This window comes from Periplaneta americana, chromosome 16 (genome assembly GCF_040183065.1).
Source record: "Periplaneta americana isolate PAMFEO1 chromosome 16, P.americana_PAMFEO1_priV1, whole genome shotgun sequence".
In the NCBI taxonomy this organism is placed as follows: domain Eukaryota; kingdom Metazoa; phylum Arthropoda; class Insecta; order Blattodea; family Blattidae; genus Periplaneta; species Periplaneta americana.
Window position 1 is genome coordinate 21,401,180 of NC_091132.1, and position 20,916 is coordinate 21,422,095.

The window sequence follows — 20,916 nt, forward strand, 5'->3', positions numbered from 1 at the left end:
TTGTTTATGATATAACAGTAGTTCCTTTGTTAATTTATTTTCTTACAAACCTTTTCCATGCGAATATTTTCAAAATTTTCAATAAGTATCTTCAGTAATAGGCCTACATATTTACGATATATTAGATTCACGAAAACATTGTTTCAGTACCTGTAAGGCTACTAAATAAACATATCTGAAAATTTCACCTTTCTGTAAAAAGTTGAAAAAATATTGCTTTTGAATAAAAAGGAAAATCGTGAAAAATGAGCATTAAAATTGAAACTTAAATTCTTATAATGCACTTATACTTCTCAGGCAAATCTAAAAATTAACATGGATACAGATTTAATAAGTTCTCTTCCCTTTATCCATTGAATCAGTGCTGGTCATTTCTGAATACAGCTCGACTACTCTCTAGTCTGTCTCTTTCCTTTCCGCTGTAAAGTGCTCAGGCTCTCCTGAGCTCTAAAGAGCGCGCTTGCCCATATGGGCATCAGTTGACATGACTGTCGTATGGTGATATTCAGGAGAACATTCAAGCTGCTTATGAATCTGTGTCATTCTAAATCAGTGACCGGCATGTTCCGTGCTCTGTGACGTCTTACCACGGAGCCGCCATGCTCTTTGCTCGGCAATCTCTGCATACTGAGCACAGCGAGGAGAGAAGGTTCAACTGAACAGTGGTGGTACAGCGCCTATGCAATGACAGAGCGCGATCCATTCGTCTGAGGTAGTATGGGAACAGCACAATTACAATACATTTGTACGAAAACAAAACTGTACATCCATGATAAACCAATGTAACAAAATATGTTGGTTTTAACCAAATTTAATATACTTATAATAATATGAAATTCATAATACAGCCAGCTGCAGAAGCGTTCGCATGATGTAAATGCGGCTCCGAAACTGCTATAAATATACAAATATAGAAATAAATAATTTAAGCAGTACTACAACACTTTGTCTACTCGGAAACTTGAAAACAGTTCAAGTGTTTTTAACATACATTTTCCTACACAATATACAGATTTAACTATCTAGGCCCTAACTTGGTGAGTAGTATGCAAAGTATATTTCAACTTTTGAAACACATCATCACTTTATGTCACTATCGTGCTCAAGCTAAATGCTTTGTCGAGATCAAACTGTGTTACGGAGTATGGAGGAATGGGGAAGTGTTTGATTTGTGGCAAGCTGTTTCAGCATGTAAAGAAATTCAATATACAACGCCATTATTCTGTACGCCACACAAATGATTATGGCAAATATGGGGGAGAATATCGATAAATACTGGTGCAGCAATTGAAAGATAAATTGTTAAGTGAAGCTAGGGAACACACTGTCAGTGAATCAATGGTAAGCTTAAGGCTTAAGATATAGGATTTCACTAGCCATTGCAAAGAACATGCGTTCTTTTAATGACGGGGAATTTGCCAAGAATGTTGCCATCATGACCGCAGAGTAGTTATTCCCTAGCAAAATACAGGAATGTGATTCCATCAATTTATCTCCAAGAACTGTCGTATCATTGCTGCACTGACGCCACTGCGCTGGTGCGTGTTAACAGTAATACGACTCAACTGCTCGCTCTTCCAAGCTCTTGAGGCCTGACTGGCTCTTACGTCATAACTGCAGCTTCTGCCGGCCACTTTTCTAAATGCTACAAAACAACTGGAGGAAATTAGAGTATCGCCTGTCCTACACATTTCTCAGGCCATAGATAAAACATATCTATATGCCTACTGAAGACTACAACATCTATTACGTCGTCTGAAAAGTCCCCCCCCCCCATAACTGTGCTTCGGTCAATTCATAAGAACTGGTACACGTGGCGACAAACTGAGGTCTTAAAATACAAAGACTTGCTCATAATTCACTGCTACTTTTTTTTTCCTGTAAAATGATACTGATATTCTAAATCGATTCTAATAATAAAAGTTGACAAAAGTCATTACATTTCAATGTATAGAGTTTGAAAATAGTAAAAATTTAATAACGTCCGTGACAAGTGGAATGGCCTAGGTTTAAGTTAGATTTAGATAGAGGGGGACTGGCGCACTCTACCAAAAATACGCTGTGAATAACCCCTATTTTTCTCGCCACCCGATGGACTTGCATACATACATGGGTAACAAATATTTAAATATCATAAATGGTTTACGAGATATATATGGTTTTATTGGTAATAATTCTACCGTACAACCAGTTTTCACCCACCCACAAATGTCAACGTTACACCTGTTCTAAAAAATTCATCATCGCTTCCTCCATAATTTTTTTATGCATTCAAACGTAGGTTTAAAGTTATTTTGAAAGTTAATATTTCTTTTTTCAGCTTTTGGCACCTAAGTTTTCGTATTTAAGTTTCCATTTTCAGCACATAAATTACACAACTTTTCAAGATGGATTTCTACTGATAACTGGGAACTTAAAATATCAAAGATGATAGGTCCTACTTTTTTAACTGAATTTTTCACATTCATATTATATGTTATGTAATAATAATAATAATAATAATAATAATAATAAATTAATTAATAATATTAGATAGACAGAGCATGTAGCACGTATGGGCGTATCCAGAAATGCATATAGACTGTTAGTTGGAACTGCCGGAGGGAAAAAGACCTTTGGGGAGGCCGGAACGTAAATGGGAGGATAATATTAAAATGGATTTGAGAAAGTTGGGATATGATATTAGGGACTGGATTAATCTTGCTCACGATAGGGACCGATGGCGGGTTTATGTAAGGATGGCAATAAACCGCCGGGTTATTTAAAAGCCATTTGTACACAAATATAGTAATAAATTTATCAAGCTCTCCATACCTAGATCATTTATGTAACAGATATGTCGGGCTTATAGGCTTTGAGGTTAACAACTTTTGTCAGGTTTACTACGCTGCCATCTAGTGGTTATATAAGGAGTCACGTAATAATTCCCATTTGAATTGCATTAACGACTGTGCTGCCATCTCGTGTTCGTTTACGGCGGACGGGTGGCGATCCTGGCGGTTGTTCTCTTCAAAGTGCTGCCGATTTTAACATAGCGAGGAGTTATCTGTTACATATATGATCTAGGTCCATACATAAAATTTAAACTTATAACTCCCTCGCATTCGAAAAAGCAAAGCAAAGCTTTTGCTCGGTAATATACTGTCGTTCTTGGAAACTTAAAAGTAAAATTATTTACATCAAGCACTTTAAGATAATATAGAAATATAAAGCAACGTAAATTACAAAGTCAAACACGATTAATTATAATAAAAAATCAGGAAATAATCTTAAGAGTCCATTTGTCTCTTAGAGAAATGTTTCTAAAAATAACTTGTTTACATTTCTTTTTAAACTTCACATCATTCATTAATTCGAAGTGAGGATAATTATTAGTAAAAGAATTGTATAGTCTTGAGCCAAAATTAGAGCTATCCTTCAGACAAAGTTCGGTGTACCATCATATCAACCAGGGCAAATGACATGAGACCTTTAAACAGTTCAAACCATGACCAGTACACGAGGCTGGAGAACTCTACAGGCCCTTGTAGTATTAATAGTTTTCTCAAATAACTCTATTTCTTATTTCTGGCACTTAGCACCTTTGCTATTTCAAGGCCTCAATTATTCTGAACGGTTTCTTTACTAGTAATTTTTGCTCCAAGACATTCCTTTTTTAATCTTAGTGGAAATATGAATCTTACTTGATTGTGGCTATGAAAGTTAAACTACAGCGGCAATGTGAAATTCCTAGTAATTACTTAACTTATCTGGAGGTCTTTAACTCTTTGAATCGGCTGATGGGACCCATCCTGGACGGTATGCAGCTTGAATTTCACGAGAAAGAGTTCAAGGAACTGGGAGAATCAACGTATTAGCTTTAGAGGAGGAAGCAGGAAACGAGAGAGATCGTCTGAGTGGGTAGGCTAGCTTATGAAAGTTTCTTGATTTTCGCAACTCGCAATTTTGCTCCACTCTCGACTCCCCCAGCAATTTAAAAACTTCTGATAGTATCCAGCTTAACTCCTGTAAACGTGCATTTCATCTCAACTGCGGGGCCAGGATGTCCGTCATGGATCCGTATCTTCCATCCCAGAATGTTTATATAATTGCGATAAGAAGTGGACGCAGGGCTGAGATCTCCTATACATTCCGACAGAATGCCCCGGCGAGATGCTCGATAACATTGTGCTCCATTCCCCGAATACAAATGTTCCCTGCAGAAAAGCCGCACACAAGGTATTTCAAGCTGGCAATTATATCAATCTAGCCAACAACTAGCTTCATTCATTTGTAAACAAGGAACTACAATGCAAGATGTGCCTTCGTACTTGGATTATTGTTGTTAGTTCTTGTTTACGTCTAGCGTCAGAAAGTGCATGCTCTAAAAACGTACCAAATCCAGCAAAACAATTCGAATTATCATTATGTAACGTATGTATGTATGTATGTATGTATGTATGTATGTATGTATGTATGTATGTATGTATGTATGTACGTACGTATTTATTCACACTGCAAATGGGTATATACCCGGTGGCAGTGGTAACTAATTACACTCAATAATGACAATTAATAATAAACAACTAATAAAACAATAATAATTAATAATAATGATAAATAATAATAATAATAATAATAATAATAATAATAATAATAATAACAAAGAGCATCCTAAATTAAATGAAGCACGATCACTTAAAATAACATTTAAAGTAAATCTAATTTGTATCTCAACCCTAAGTTCATACCTGCACAAGTACCTTTCGGCACTACACTTATTTCGCTATCAACTCCTTCACTGCAATGATTCCATCCTGATTTCACTAACACTTCAAGACCATTTCACTGTTCAAATACTTTGCACAGCCACTATGAACTATAGAACTTCACTGACACAAACACACTTCACTTACACAATAGACTTCACTGACACTACACACTTCACTGACACAACACTCTTCCTCACTGATACAACACTTCAAATAATAAAATATCAATTACACCCTTTAAATAGTGTGTATAATATCTACCGTCTATTAGTAAAGTCCTTAAGCCTATTTTTAAATACATTTTTGGTTATTGGTAAAGCCTTTAGTAAGTCTGCAGGTAAAGCATTCCAGTCCCTGATAGTACGATTGAGAAAAGAAAACTTTCCAGTGTCCGTCCTCTGTCTTCTTTCCATCCATTTATATGAGTGGTCGTTCCTTGAAGAGCAATTTAGCGGTTGCAACCTATTTTTCATTTCTCTCCAGGCAGGCTCACCTCTGTATGTTTTGAACATTGGGCATAATCGAATTCGCGTTCTCCGGTCCGTGAGTGTGTCCCATTTTAATGATGAATTATTACGACAACACTTGAGAGCCCGTTTTCGAATCTTTTCCAGTGTCTTTATATGTTCTAATCTGTAAGGATCCCCACATGCAGCACCATATTCCATTACTGGACGAACTAGTGATTTATATGCAATCTCTTTGGATTTATCAGAGCCTTTTCTTAGTACCCTCATCACAAGGTGTAGCGCCCTCCAGGCCTTTCCCGCTGTCAGTATATCGTGAAGTTTACGATATTAACAACATATTCTGACAAATTAAATGCAAATAACATTTAATCAAATCCATTTCTTACTAGATGATTAAGAAGTCTAAAACACTGCTTGTGGCTTTCCTATTTAAAGATACAGCAGGCGAAAAAAGGAATACTTGAAACATGCTTTAAAATCTGTTTTTTCCCCCCATTTACGAAGATTTGCCAAGAAGTCTATTTTTATGACATCAAGTATCTACTCATTTTTATCTTTTTGGATTATTCAGATCTCAAAACGTAAAAAAATTACATCTTTTTTACCGTGTATAAACTACTATTTTGTAGAAGTCGCCACAAATTTATGATCCCAATATATGTATACAGTAGTGGCAAAAAAAAAACGGACCGACCCATGCAGCTGATACAAAAGAATCCTGTGCTGTGTGCTGTGTCAAAATGTGGTAATTTCAATATGGATAGTGAAGCCAGAGGTATGTACTGCTATTTAAAGTAAAAATACTCAGCTATCTTTGCCGAATAGAGATAGCAATGTAATATTGATGTCAAATGAAAATAAAACTCTCAAAGTTTTCTCGTCTGTAAGTTTGAGGCACTGAAGGAAACAAAAGACGGTAAGAATCGAACAAATACAATAAATTTCATTGTTACAATTAATTATACAAGATGGATGTGTTTTGTGAGTAGCAAAATTTGAATCTGTGACTCTTAAATCAGCTACATGGGTCGATCCGGTTTTTTATTGTCACTACTGTACATTAAGATGAGAAATGCTTCTATGTATCAATTTAACATTCTGGAAAAAAAAAGGGGGGGGGATCATGAATTAAATAATCATAGACCAAAGCTAATAAAAAACAATTGAATAAAAGGGGCTCTTTCATGTGATTAACGCTGTCGAATATTACGAAAGAAAAGGGAGTATCAAACAGAACAGTTAATTTAACATAGTCAAATTGTATATTCAATTTTTTAACGAATCCAATTCTCTATATTATTATTATTATTATTATTATTATTATTATTGTTGTTGTTGTTGTTTAGTCAACTGTCCGAAGACAGGTTTGAACCTCATAAGCAGGGAACGGATTTATATGGACTAAAAATATATGAAATATGTAAATATATATGTAGTTATTTTTACCAAAATATGGAATTAAATATGGATTTTTACCAAAATATGGAATTAAATATGGACTTAAAATTATAAAAAAATGACTATGTACGTTAAATATTGGTACATTTTAATCAAACTAAACAAAAAATATAATGGACGTACCTTATCTTCCAATGTAGTTTCAACAAAACACAATTTTTATTGTCTGTTACCATAACAATAGGTTACAAACATTTCTTTCAAGTGCTGAAAAGTGAATCTTCTTCTATTGTCTCTGAGGATAGATTTATACTGACTAAAAGAGCGTTCGACGTCACAAGAAGTAACTGGTACATAATTCAATTTCACAATGTCTGCTGGGGATAAGTCCAAGTTAATCTTCACTGTTGATTCACCACTCATCACAGCAACAACCTTTTGTAGTTCTTCATATCCAGGGTTTTTTGAAAGTACAGTGTCCACCTTAGCTCTTACTGCATCTGCAACTTTACCTCTACCACGATTCAGTTGTTCCACAGTACTATTTATAATTTCAAAACTTTCAGATAGTGAAAGGTGCCTATTTTGGAGACTTTTGAGCGTTTTTATGATGCATGAAAATGTATGCTGAATGTGAGCTAAGTCATTCTTCACACTTATGTCACAGGTTACTGTTTTCGCAGTATCAATTGAGACTGCATCTTCAGAGTCCAATGCAAGGAGAACATTGTTAATAGAGTCTATATGTTCGGCATAATATTCAACTGCTTCTAGCCATGTACCCCATCTAGTTAAAATTGGCTTTGGTGGCAATGGAATTTCAGGGTACATTTCTTTCAACACGTTAACTCTACTGGGAGCTTTGAGAAATACTTTTTTCACTGATGAAATCAACAAATCTACTTTAGGGAAATTGTCTCTGACCACTTCTGCCACACGATGAAATGCATGCGCCACACAAGTAAAATGAGTCAATTTAGGATATACAACAGATAATGCTTGTCCAGCTTTGACCATATAAGGGGCAGCATCGCTAATAAAGAATAACACATTATCGTACATAATACCCTTTGGCCACAGGATACCCATAGCTTCGTTGAACAGTTTAACTATAGTTTTGTTATTGCACTTTTCTAGAACATCACAATGTAAAAGAATTCGTTCAGAATATTGTTCACTTAACAAACCGATAACTACATTACCAACAAGTCTACCTTCTTTGTCGGGAGTCTCATCAATGGAAACCCAAATTGAACTATCTTTAATTTCATCTCTTATCTTCTGTATTGTCTCATCGTAGATGGATGGAGCATACGTCTTCCTAAGTGTTGACTCATCCGGGATTGTATGTTGAGTATATTTTTCAAGGAATTCCCTGAAGACCTTATTCTTTAGTTTGTAGAGAGGAATATCAGCAGAGATGAGAGAACGGCACAGGTCGATGTTAAACTCAGATCTTACATTCGATGTTGTTGGTTGTGTTAAAAACAATTGTCTCTGCTTGGAATTTAGTTGTTTGTTGGCCTGATGTTTACTAGTTGTAATGTGTTGTTGCACCAGGAACTTTTGTGTAGATGATACTGCACACTGACACAAATTACAAAATAATATTTTATTGTCAGTTGATAAACCATCTTCTTTAAATTCTGAAATGTAACTTGTTAGTTTTGATTTTAAATTGACTGAATGACGTACTTTTGGCATATTTACCGTCTTTATAGTATGATTTACAAAACTGAACCTATGTGTACTCTGACTGGCATTTAACTGTTGAGCTGCACAACTGAAGTCTGTTAAAAATTTTAAATTAAATTAATACAGTTTTGTAACTTACTTTCCCATTGTTGATAGGACTGCTAATTTTCAAATAACTCTGATGTTAAAGGGATTACTGAACATGTGTTTAAATCTCTATTGTTGAAATGTATTTTTAAAAGTTAATGGAATTTTGTTTTGTTTTATTGTTAAACCTAATATAATATGGACTGTTTTATATGAAATATGGAAAATATATGGAAATTAACGAAAATATGTACTAAACTCTAAAATATGGAAAAATATGGAAAATAAAAGTAGGATTTTTCAACCCTACACATTGTGAAACATAAAGATAATGCAAAATATAAATTATATTAGCTTTATAAGTAAATATGTATTTACATATAAATCCTTTCCCTGCTCATAAGTAACACCAATAAGGCATCACTCAAGAGGCAACTAGGCCAGGAGATAATGGTGTAGGGTGGCCAGCTCCTTTCCCTCTCCAATGCATAAATCGCCGATTAGCTACATATTTCACTAATCAGACTTCAGATGCATACAAACACTTGTTCTTCCTCTGATACATATTGTAAAATGAGATGTACTGCCTGATAATAAATACACTTATCAGCCAGAACCTTAATCAGAGATTATTATTATTATTATTATTATTATTATTATTATTATTATTATTATTATTATTATTCATAACAATTTCAAACAACTCATTGATTATATTGATGTTTGAATCATTTAGACTATCAAGTGCATTGCTTTCTCGAGGCTAGTCCTGGTGGAATAAAGAAGCAATTATGAAGTAATTAACGAGAAGGCTCCGTCTTGTTAAATTTAAATGCGGGGAGTATGAAGACAAAAAAGGAATTGAATTTTCACAAAACATGCTTACAATTCCAACCATGCTCACAATAGGAATCACGAAGCATAACTTTTTCACGCAATGTAGGCCTAAGGATGTCATTTGTTTTTTTGGAAACAGAAATAGAGAATGCGCCTTGCTTAGCGTGGCGTCTAAACATGGAAACCTTCGGAATGTGTTATTCAGGGTGAAGGGAGAAAATTCGTAAGTTGTCACAAATTTACCTGAACAGATGAAGAGGCCTATACAACACAAACGCATGTTAATTACACCACAACTTTACAATGCTATCGGTTTTTGGATTGTGAGCTGTGACATCACATTTGCAGACGAAAAGCCATTCCTAAGTTGGTTATAGTTTCCTTTACCAATTTCCGAAAATTCTCTTTATAAATATATCTGTGAATGATTTTTATAAAAATAAATTATAAACTGGCATAACATTTAGTAACAAGATAAAAGCAAAGTTCTGTTGCGAAACAAATTATGGACTACCGTTATAAAATCCTTTTTTTTTTTTTTTTTCCAAATCTCCACTATAGTTAAGTTCTTCACCATCATTAAGATATGTTAACTCGTCAAAGAAAGACTCTTGCTACAACTTTGACTACAAAAACAGAACACCACTCAGTAGTTCACAATTTCCAAGTGTTCATAACAGTTTCAACAAACTACATTAGCATTTAACAATGCAAATTATTTCGTAATATGTACATACGGAAACTTCACAAAGGAACCAAATTGAATTAGCCGCTCGCTAGAGTAGACATCTATTGGGGATTGAAGTAAGTACAGAGTATATACGATCCTAGCAACAGTTCTTAAAAGTTATTGAAACAACAGCGAAACGTCAATCTACAACTGTTATGTTAATAACATGTATTATCCATCCTGCATCCACTTTAAGTGTACACAATCAAACTAAGCCTTCGGATTGTTCAGTGCTACATCAAGAACTTATAATTCCGCGAAAACAGGACGGTAACTGAAAACATCGGAGAATAAGGGCCTAGGCCTATCCCTGACCTGTCAAGTTTTTACCTTTCGTTAACTTCACATATTTAATATCAACATTCCATTTCGCTTTACTCTTCCTACTTATGCAGATTCCAAGTCACATAGAACGTCGGGGATGCCTAGAGCGAGACCTGATTACTCAGGTCGGTTTACCGTTAGGAAACTGCCTGACTTCATCTGTGATAACGATACAGTTGCAAATCCACCCACAGATTACACATTTTGTGAGAAACTAATCCATGATAAGAAGTACCAGAGAGACTACAAGGACCACGATAATCACTGCGACAAGGAAGAGGATCACGATAAGTGTCATGCCAAAGTCAAGAAGGACCACAATAAGGATCGTGGTCAATGTTGTGATCCTTATCATGGTGTATGTCGTGGTCCTTATAGTGATCCATGTCAAGGTCCTTATTGTGGTCCATGTAGTGATTCTTATACTGTAGTTTTTCTTGTCATGGTCCACTGTTCTGGTTCTTATCGTCATTCTTGTTGTGGTCCTTGTGAGCCTCACCGTAAACCTTATCGTGAACTTTGTCATGGTCTATATCTTGGTCTTTGTCTTTGTCTTTGTCATGGTCATTATCGTGATACTTGCCGTGGTGCTTGTGGTCCATGTCCTGATCCTTATCTTGGCCATTTTGTTACTGTCAATGTCTTTATCGTGGTCGCTGTCGTGGTACTGATACTTGTGACCATTATCGTGATCCTTATCTCGATCCTTGTTGTGGTACCTGTCTTGGTCCATGTCGTGATCCTTATTGTGGTCCATGTCGTGATCCTCAGCTCGTATTTAGAGAGAAAACGTGACAACAACGCTCGACATTGCAAGTATTGATACGTGCAAAAAAGATATATCACAACACAAAGACCTGCAACGAGGTATTAAATGAACACACCGACTATACTTGTCTTGGTCCATGTCGTGATCCTCATCTTAATCCTTGTTGTGGTACTTGTCTTGGTCTACGTCGGGATCCTTATCGTGGTCCATGTCGTGATCCTTGTCTTTGTCATGATCCTTGTCTGTCGTTGTCCTGATCCTTATGTTCCTTGCCGTCGTCCTTATCCTGAAACTTGTCATAGTGCTTGTCGTGGTCCATGTCATGATCCTTATCGTGGTCCTCGTCTTTGTAATGATCCTTACCTGTCGTCGTCCTTATCGTGATTCTTGTCGTAGTGCATGGGTCCATGCTGTCATTCTTGTCGCAGTGCCTGTCGTGGTCCATGTCATGATTCTCTTCTTGGTCCTCGTCTTTGTAATGATCCTTACCTGGCGTCGTCCTTATCGTGATTCTTGTCGTAGTGCATGGGTCCATGCTGTCATTCTTGTCGTAGTGCTTGTCGTGGTTCATGTCATGATCCTTATCGTGGTCCTCGTCTTTGTAATGATCCTTTCTTGTCGTCGTCCTTATCGTGATTCTTGTTGTAGTGCATGGGTCCATGCTGTCATTCTTGTCGTAGTGCCTGTCGTGGTCCATGTCATGATTCTCTTCTTGGTCCTTATCGTGGTCCTCGTCTTTGTAATGATCCTTACCTGTTGTCGTCATGATCCTTATGTTCACTGCCGTCGTCCTCATCGTGATTCTTGTCGTAGTGGTCGATGTTGTGATCCTTATCGTTCTGCTCGTCGTGATCCTAGTCTTGGTCCTTATCGTGGTACTTGTCTTTGTCATGATGCTTACCTATCATTGTCTTCCTTGTCGTCGTCCTTATCGTTATTCTTGCCATAGTGCTTGTCGTGGTCGTGGTTGTGATTTTATCATTGTACTTGTCGTATGCCTGAATTTGGTCTTGTCTTTGTCATGGTCGTACATTTGTCATTTCAAAATACTTTTTTTCCACTTGGCAAGTGATACTTGTGTCTCCCGGTATAAATGCAACCAATAGAGTTACTTTTGAGTTATCGTGGTCTCTTCCCTGGGTAACTACAACCCTGCTTTAGATAAACACAAACGACCTAAGAGCGTACTCCACCCTCTAGCTTGGAACGACACCGTACAAGACGAAAATCAACTTGATTACTAAACAACCACTTGACTCTACACATAGACATAAATCTATAAATGCACTAATAATGTTATTTCTTTGTTTCAGGGTCATCACGTTATTGGCTGCATGGATGCTTTGTATTCTTTATAAATAACTATTATGTATTTTAATATTTAAGTATTTTAATAATGATTAAAAGACAACCTCCCACCTCAACATATTCATGACCCCACTGTAGCCAATTGGCTTGTCGTCAGCACGACACCTCATCCTGCTCAAGGTTTTTCCGTGGTTTCCCTTGAGTAATAAGACAAATGTCGGGATGAGCCCTAAAAGAAATGGGCCACGGACCACTTCCCTTCCCCCACTCTTTCTCTTCTACTATCACAAAGAACTTGCTAATTTCTTAGATAACCTGTACTACAATAATTAGGGGAAAATAATTATATTGTAAGTTCACAGGGCTAACGGCTTCCAAGCTGGGTACCTGGTTCTAATGAAGTGCACTGGTAGCAATTTAAAACATGGGGGCATGAGATAGTTACTCTGCCTCTCTGAGTTTATATAAAAAACTTCTTGTTGAATTCTGCAAGCGAAAAATTCACCTTATTTGAGTGCATATTAAATATTTCATTTATGCGTCCATCCTAGAAATGCACTATAAACGGTAATGCAATTTGCAACGCTATAAAATAACTGCAATGTTGTGAAACTTGCAAAAAGCATACTGAAAAAGTACGTCAAATTTATGAACAAGATTTTCTCATTTTATGATAGTGCGTGTGAAACGACATATTGTCCAACGAATAAAATTTTCATAGTTTGCACTTCGCTTTAGCGACGTAGCAAAAAAGGTGCGTATGCAACACGCTGACACTTGAGCCTTTATGCGTATTTCCCCGCTCTATCCTTCTACATGCATGACAAACAGCTCCCGGGAGTTGACCAGGCGAAATGACTCCATTGTTCCAGCGGAACCAAGTTTGTTTGCTAACTCTTGTCTCCGGATGTTTGTTCACCCCGACTCCTGTGAAACAGCATACATAAACTGCGGTTCTTTATCTGGTTACAGTGCCCTGCCCCTCACAAAGCCTAGATTGATGCGTCTAGTATTGTGCTAGGCAGAAGGATAAACAGGACTAGTGTCATGCGAGTCTATTGATTCGAATCGTGGGGCATGGCACGTAGTGTTAAACAAATTTACTGATAAATATCATGCTGCATTAAGGGAACAGAAACTAGAGTTACGAAAACAGTCTGTATGCACGTCAGATCCAGTAACAATCTTCTACACGTGTGACAAGATTCCTCTCATATTAGCACAGACCAACAGAGCACAACTCCCTGAACAAAATCGTTTAATATATATTTTATGCTCGACCATGCTGAAATGTAGTAATTATACACCTGGTAGCAGTCCTTTAATGCATGTCATTAAAGTACACCTACTCATTAAAGTACAGGTATTCAGCCAATGACAACTCAGCTTACAGGTGTTCAGCCAATGACAAGTCAGCTTTGTACCGTTATAAAACCGCAAGTATCGATTATTCTCGGATATGCAATCGAAAGAGAATTAGCGAAAAGTCACGGAGGCTGGAAATCCAATACTGTCGCAGAAGGTTATGTTCTGTTACTATAATAATTAGCGTTAATTGTAAATAATATTCAAATAAATTCAATTTGTCATCTCGTTTTTCAATGTCTAATTTAATTTCAATGTTATATAAAAGTTAATATTTAGTTTACTCTGTAGATTCTCATAGGCTATCAAGGTCAATGTGGACATTTGTTCCTCGGAAAAAAATCAATACTTTCGCGTCTGCGCACATCTCACAATTTACGAGGTATTGCTCAAGGTCAGTTAGATACAAATAAAATGAATAATTTCAAGTTAGAAATATGGTCGAGCATAAGAGGTCGTATGAAACTCGCCTATAATGGTAATTAAGAAGCTCGTATGAAAATTATGAAACGAGCGCAAGCATACCATAAACATAAACATCCATACCCGCTTCTTAATTACCATCATTATAGGTTCGTTGCATAATGTACTATTAATTGTAACTGCTTGCCAGGAAAAAAACAGTTTTTGAAAATCGTACAGTACACTTTAGTAAAAATCTCATCCTTTCTGCTTTTTCTTCCATTGACAGGTTTAGACTTTCTTTTCTCGCTGTTATTTATACTCACTTTAACATCTCTGGTCATATCGCGAGTTAACCTTTGGTTGATATCCGAAGGCCTGTGTACTATTGTTGTGAACTAGATGGCGACTGCATATATGTTACTGATTTGTTATGAATATGATTTCGGCGATGAATGAGGCCGGTGATATTCAGGTATGTTGTAGCCCGAATTTCCTGGCATTAGCCTTACGGTTGAGGAAAACCCTGAAAAACATCAACCAGGAAATTCAACCCGGCCGGGAATCGAACCCGGTCCCTCTGCGTAAGAGACCAGCATGCTGACCCCTATACCACAGAGGTGGTCAGGTTTAGACTTATGACCCATTTCAAGGCTAATATACTGTACACAGTATACAGTACTACAGATATCTATGTTGATCGCAGTATCATCTTAGATATCCCAATCTCTTGTTTCGTTGGGTTTATAAAATAATGCCAGCTCAGGAAACCTACAGGTGGCGCTCCCATAACATGATTTTGTCACTGTTTCTGGTATTTGTCCCATATTCCATTCAATATATTTAATTCCCTGAGCTGCGTTCGAGTATCTTGAGGCCGTATTCATAGACATTCTTAGCGCGGGCTTTAGGTGGATGATCAGGGAATTAACGTTTTTCGTATTCATAAACCAGTGTTAGCGATATGATATGATATGATATGATATGAATCCTGTACAAGTAACCAGTCGATAGCCGTGGCTAGTTTAGCACGCTCATAGTGCGGGCTAGCGAAATACCTATGAATAGCATCCAGGATGTCTAATTCTGTCGCTTGAAGTTCATTTTTCACTTCCATTATTTCAAGGCTGGTTTGGAAACTAGATAATACAATCTTTTTTTTTTCTTCTTTAATGTACGCTTTAACACCTGTGGTCATATCGCGTGTGTAGGATCTCTGGGTATATCAGTAGGCCATTTTTACTATTGAGTTCCTTTTTCTGTTGTGTGTTATATATTATTTGTATTATTTAACTGATTTTAGATTTTGATTTATTTTTATGATATTGGTGAACTAAATAAAATATGCCAGATGCACAACTTTCACATATCAAATACAAAAACAAAAGTAATGGCATTTGAAGGCAAAAATACTGTAAGATCTAAGATTGAAATAGATAATAAAGCAGTAGAACAAGTAACTAATTTTAAGTACCTGGGATGTGATGTAAGTTACAAAAAGGATAATGTTATAAAAATAAAGTTACAATCATTCCCTACAAAACCTGAAGTTAGTGATACAAGCAGCAGAGATGAAATTCTTGCGGAAAGTAAAAGGATGCACGAGATTAGATAGAATTAGAAATGAAGATTATCAGGCAGGAATTAGGAGGATACCCACTTAATGATAAAATAGACAATTACAGACAAGATTGGAAAATACATGTAGAGAGAATGGACGACTACAGACTTCCTAAGAAAGCAATAAATTATAAACCAAAAGGACGAAGAGATCAGGGACGACCAATGAAAAGATGGAGCGACCTTTGAAGCCGGAACGGCAATTGCCCATACCATGAAGTGAAGAAGATGAAGAAGAAGAAGAAGAAGAAGAAGAAGAAGAAGAAGAAGAAGATATTGGTGATTCAGGTGTTGATGAACCATGGTATGTAAATCTTCAATCCGACATTTGCCTTTGTGACTGAGCATAACCACGAAAAATCCCAGTCACATTGGCTGGCCATAAGATTTGAACCTAGGACCTCCTGAACACTGTACATCTCTTCCAGCATCACAAGTCAACGGCAGTTTCTCCAGTGGTCAGCCCTGATATCTCCTTCCTTTCGGTATGTTTCATTATTAATTTTGATAATCTTGATCTGACCATTTGATTTACATGTTCGATCCAATTCGCTTTCTACGTAGCTATTATTTTTTAAATCCGGGCTACTTTCAATTCAATTAACAATTTAGTCATTTTGTTCGAAATCTGTTCAATAATGTACCCCGCTGTTCTTCGAATAAATTTCATCGCACCGAATTTTAATCAGGATTTATCTTTGGCTATAACAACCAATTTTCACTATCACATGACACAAAACTGTTTAAAGTGGTGTAATAGTACGATACATCGTATATTATTAAGATGCGGTTATGTTCATGAAACGAGCTTAAGTGAGTTCAATAATTTTCATATGAGCGTCTTAGTTACCATAATAGGCAAGATGCATATGTCTGTTTTTGTTCGACCATAATTTAATATCTAACTAAGTTTCGAGTTTTTACAAATATCTTACCTTGTTACTATAGTGATAATGAAATGGTGACCATGAGGGTACTTTCAAACTGTTTTCGACTATTTCAACAGATGGCAGGAGTGTGAGTGTCTTTTCAGTGTGTTCCCGAATAGTGCAACAGAGGGCAGGCGTGTACGCCGTATTTATTGACTTTTTGTAGGCCTTACTATGGAGATTTTAACCTCAAAGCAACACACATTAAAACGCAGGAAATGAACTCAATTTATTATAATACTAAAATTAATATGAACAGAACTTATTTTATTTTAAATACATGTTGTTGATTGTGCAGTTTGTGAAATTTATCTGGGAAATGGCTCCCAGTGGAATGTCTGAATTTGGGTTAATGTTTATTTGAGTGATTCGATAAATGTCACTTTCAAAACTCGCACCTGCCATTTTGGACTGGTGCTTTTAAGGCTTGCGGGATGTTGAGCGTACGATATTAATCAATATCGCGTATGATTAGTTGGAAATCGATAGTTGCAATAACATAATGAATATCAGTATTTTAATGTAGCCTATGTCATTAAGCTACAGTCACGTCACATGTAATGAATGAGCCTATTATAGTATGGTCGAGCAAAAAAATTTATTATCAAATTGAATTTTGAAATTGTACTTCCAGCATTTTTTTTTTTTTTTTTTTCATTTTCATATCAAATTAAACTTACTAGATAGTTGAACGTATTTATTTGCTGGATAATAGTGCCGTTAATTAATATTTCCCTTGTATTTGAATCTATTCCTCGAAAAGGCTTTAGTTTGGCTTTTGCTGTTCAAATCGATAACCACACATAAACTTTCAGGATTTTGTTTAAGTTGAGACTTGTAATTTAAAATTATCTTCCGAACCTGATAGGAGTCACCTGCGTGGAATGTAGACTCTGGTGACATTTTCTTAGTTCTGGTAATACACATTCCTGTAATATTCAGTACTGACGACTTATTCAGAGCATCATCCATGTATAGTCAGAATCAGCTTACTAAATACCCTAAGGAGAAACCTAACCATTCCCCCTCCCCCCATTATTACATATGCTAGTGGATTATGGTGATTTTCTAGTTTTAAGGTTGAACACTTCAAAAACATTTCACTGTTCAAATACTTTGCACCAAAGACATTATAATAGTATACTAGACTCACACAGAGCGCTGGTGTGCTGTCCAAAATTGAAACCAGTCTGCGCATGTTTACGCCGCCATGCTGCTGGTAGAAATAGAGCGGTAAACACGATTGTCATACTTGTCCTTTGTTTTGTCTCGGGTGTTTTTAGTGAACAGTGTGAAAGTAATGGCAATATAATTTTGAAAGATGATATATTATCGCCGCGGACACATGCTTAACATGTCGGCATCATACAATAACGTGCGGTGTGCTTTTAAAACATAATTTTGCCGACCGATTGTTGCTCTGTAGGTTTCACCCTAAGCGTCACGTTGTCACGTCTACTTTCTCGATAGTTTGTTATATTGTTAAATGGCTATTATTATTATTATTATTATTATTATTATTATTATTATTATTATTATTATTATTTCATATACGAGTACGTTGGCTTTCTTAACTCTTAATAATAACTCTTTAATAATAATTTTTAATCACATACCTTAATGTTCGTCCTCAGCACAAGACATTGCAACCTCGGGTTAAGTCTACGTGGATTAGACAAGTAAGTGTCATTTAATAATAATTGAAGCAGCTTATTGGTTGCATTATTGAAATTGAGGGGAGTGATTGGAGCGGCGACACAAGAAATTGAAAACAATAATACAATTAAATTTCAAAGACCTGCCGAACGCATGAGGCCGCTCAAAGACCTGCCGAATGTTTACCATGAGAGCGCGGCGATAATACCATCCCTGTTTAATTTTCCAAGCTATTTGCAAAAGGTGCGATATAATATTATCTCTGTTGTTACAATATCAATATCATTAAAAATCAATCAGTAGTTTACGACAATAAAGAATACTTAATTCTTAGTACAGGTATATCAGATTGTAGAGAAATCCCACTGAGTGAATTATTTAGACTTACACATCAGATGTTAAAACATTAATGGAAAGATAACTTTTTGTTTTTATTATGTAAATGAATTTATCTGCAAGATGATAAACTTTCATTCAAGATCCATATATGGATAAATAAATATACAGATAATAAATAAATAAATAGCTATAATAGTTAAGCCTCCTTTGTGAATTTATGATTCAGAGTTCACCTATAAATAACTCTTTTACATTTTGCCGGATATATTTTATTAACAAAAGCAAGGAATGACATCTTATTTATATTGTATATGTGCATAAAAATTATGTACCATCACTCCACAAGCAATGATATTATATCTATTTTATTTATTTAAAATAAAAATACAATATGTAAAAAATCCACACATAAAAAGTATGTGGTTTTTTTATCTTGCATAAAGTGATTGTTTAGTTTTTAGGTCTTCACGTTACCTATTGTTTGCAATGTATTAGGTACCGATACTTTTTATAATTGATAGCATTCCCTTTATTAATTGAAGAATGAATTCAATGTAATTTGGCTACCTACGCACATTATATTTTGCGTGGTTACTTACGTCCTGTGGTCTAAAAGTACCGGCAATATAATTTATTTTTGATTCTCTAAAACTTAACAACAAGTCTATACTGATTATCGCATATTTATTTCACTTAGGAATTTGATTATAACAAGAACTTGTGTAATCAAGGTGCATATATTTATGTCTTGTGATCTAAGAGTTAATATGTTAATATAATTTTAGATTCTCTGAAACCTAACAATTTGCTTATTATCGTAAAATTATACAATCTATAATGTGTATTGTGTAGGCCTATTTATGGATGTATCAGTATGTTTTCTATAAATTGCTGCATACGTATTTTCTTTTCTTTAATGTTCTAACACATATCAATGAAACTTTGAATATGTTTATTTCGTCCTAATTTTACGTTAAACGTCGAAAATGGCCATAATATGTCAATTTTAGATCATCACAGCGTTAAATTGCGTGACTTACGCACTGCTATTATTTGCCTGCTCTCCAACAATATGGCGGCAAGCGCAGCGTTCAATTTGCCCCGGCTTCCTCGTTTCGCGCAGCCGAGACTGTAGGGGCTTGCTTTGCACTGCCAATATAAACTATGAAGCTTCACTGACAAAAACACACTTCACTTACACAACACACTTCACTGACACAACACACTTCTTCACTGATACAACACTTCAATAACAAATATCAATTACACCCTTTAAATAGTGTGTATAATATACTACCGTCTATTAGACCTAGTAAATTCCTTAAGCCTATTTTTAAATACATTTTTGGTTATTGGTAAAGTCTTTAGTAAGTCTGCAGGTAAAGCATTCCAGTCCTTGATAGTACGATTGAAAAAAGAAAACTTTCCAGTGTCCGTCCTCTGTCTTCTTTCCTTCAATTTATATGACTAGTCGTTCCTTGAAGAGTAATTTGGCTGCTGTAACCTACATGTAGTAAATAAGTAAATAAGCAAGTCATCGTTAATAATAATAATAGGCCCTTATAATAATATATTATTATTATATTATTAGGGCCTATTATTATTATTATTATTATTATTATTATTATTATTATTATTATTATTATTATTATTGTACATGGCATTGTGATTTTACCCTCCTTGGTGATATTTGGTATTGGTTGGCAACACTGAAGAGACGGCCAAATTAGCCTTTTAGAAACTGCTCTTACGTGATCCTCATTATAAAAATTGAATAATCTGTGCCACACAGTTGCGTGGTAACCACTAGACCATCGACTAGATCTCAAATGGGGTTTCGATCTGATGTGGAAGGTTCCTTTGTTTGGCTATGTCCAGACAGGAACTGAAACTCTAAGACAGGTATGCTCATTTTCTGACTCCCGATTACGTTCTGTAATCGCGACCTTCCAATGTAGAGCGTGCTGTTCCTCGTTCGAAGCTCGACGGATGACTGCGGAAGGCAGTTCAAGTACTTAGTAACGTACGAACAGTGCGGGACAATGACAAACGATCATTCCGTACAGTGTGAGAGGAAGACTATTTTTGTTGTGAAAACATAAAGTGTTTACTATGTTGTAAGGTACTGTCAGGAATACTACTGAACAACATAAAACAACATTACAGGGTCTGCCACCCAGAAAATTTCGAAGTGACAGGGAAGCTGTTTTCTGTAATATATATTCATATACCAACG

General features: G+C 35.8%; 2 protein-coding genes across 2 annotated transcripts in view; both read right to left on the reverse strand.

The window, feature by feature from the left end:
- LOC138692277 (midasin-like) overlaps window positions 1-20,916 on the reverse strand; it is a 414,487-nt gene that overhangs the window by 374,394 nt on the left and 19,177 nt on the right. The gene's annotated exons all lie outside the window — the stretch shown is intronic.
- Window positions 1-20,916, reverse strand: part of LOC138692278 (midasin-like) — a 507,844-nt gene that overhangs the window by 1,139 nt on the left and 485,789 nt on the right. The window lies entirely within an intron of this gene.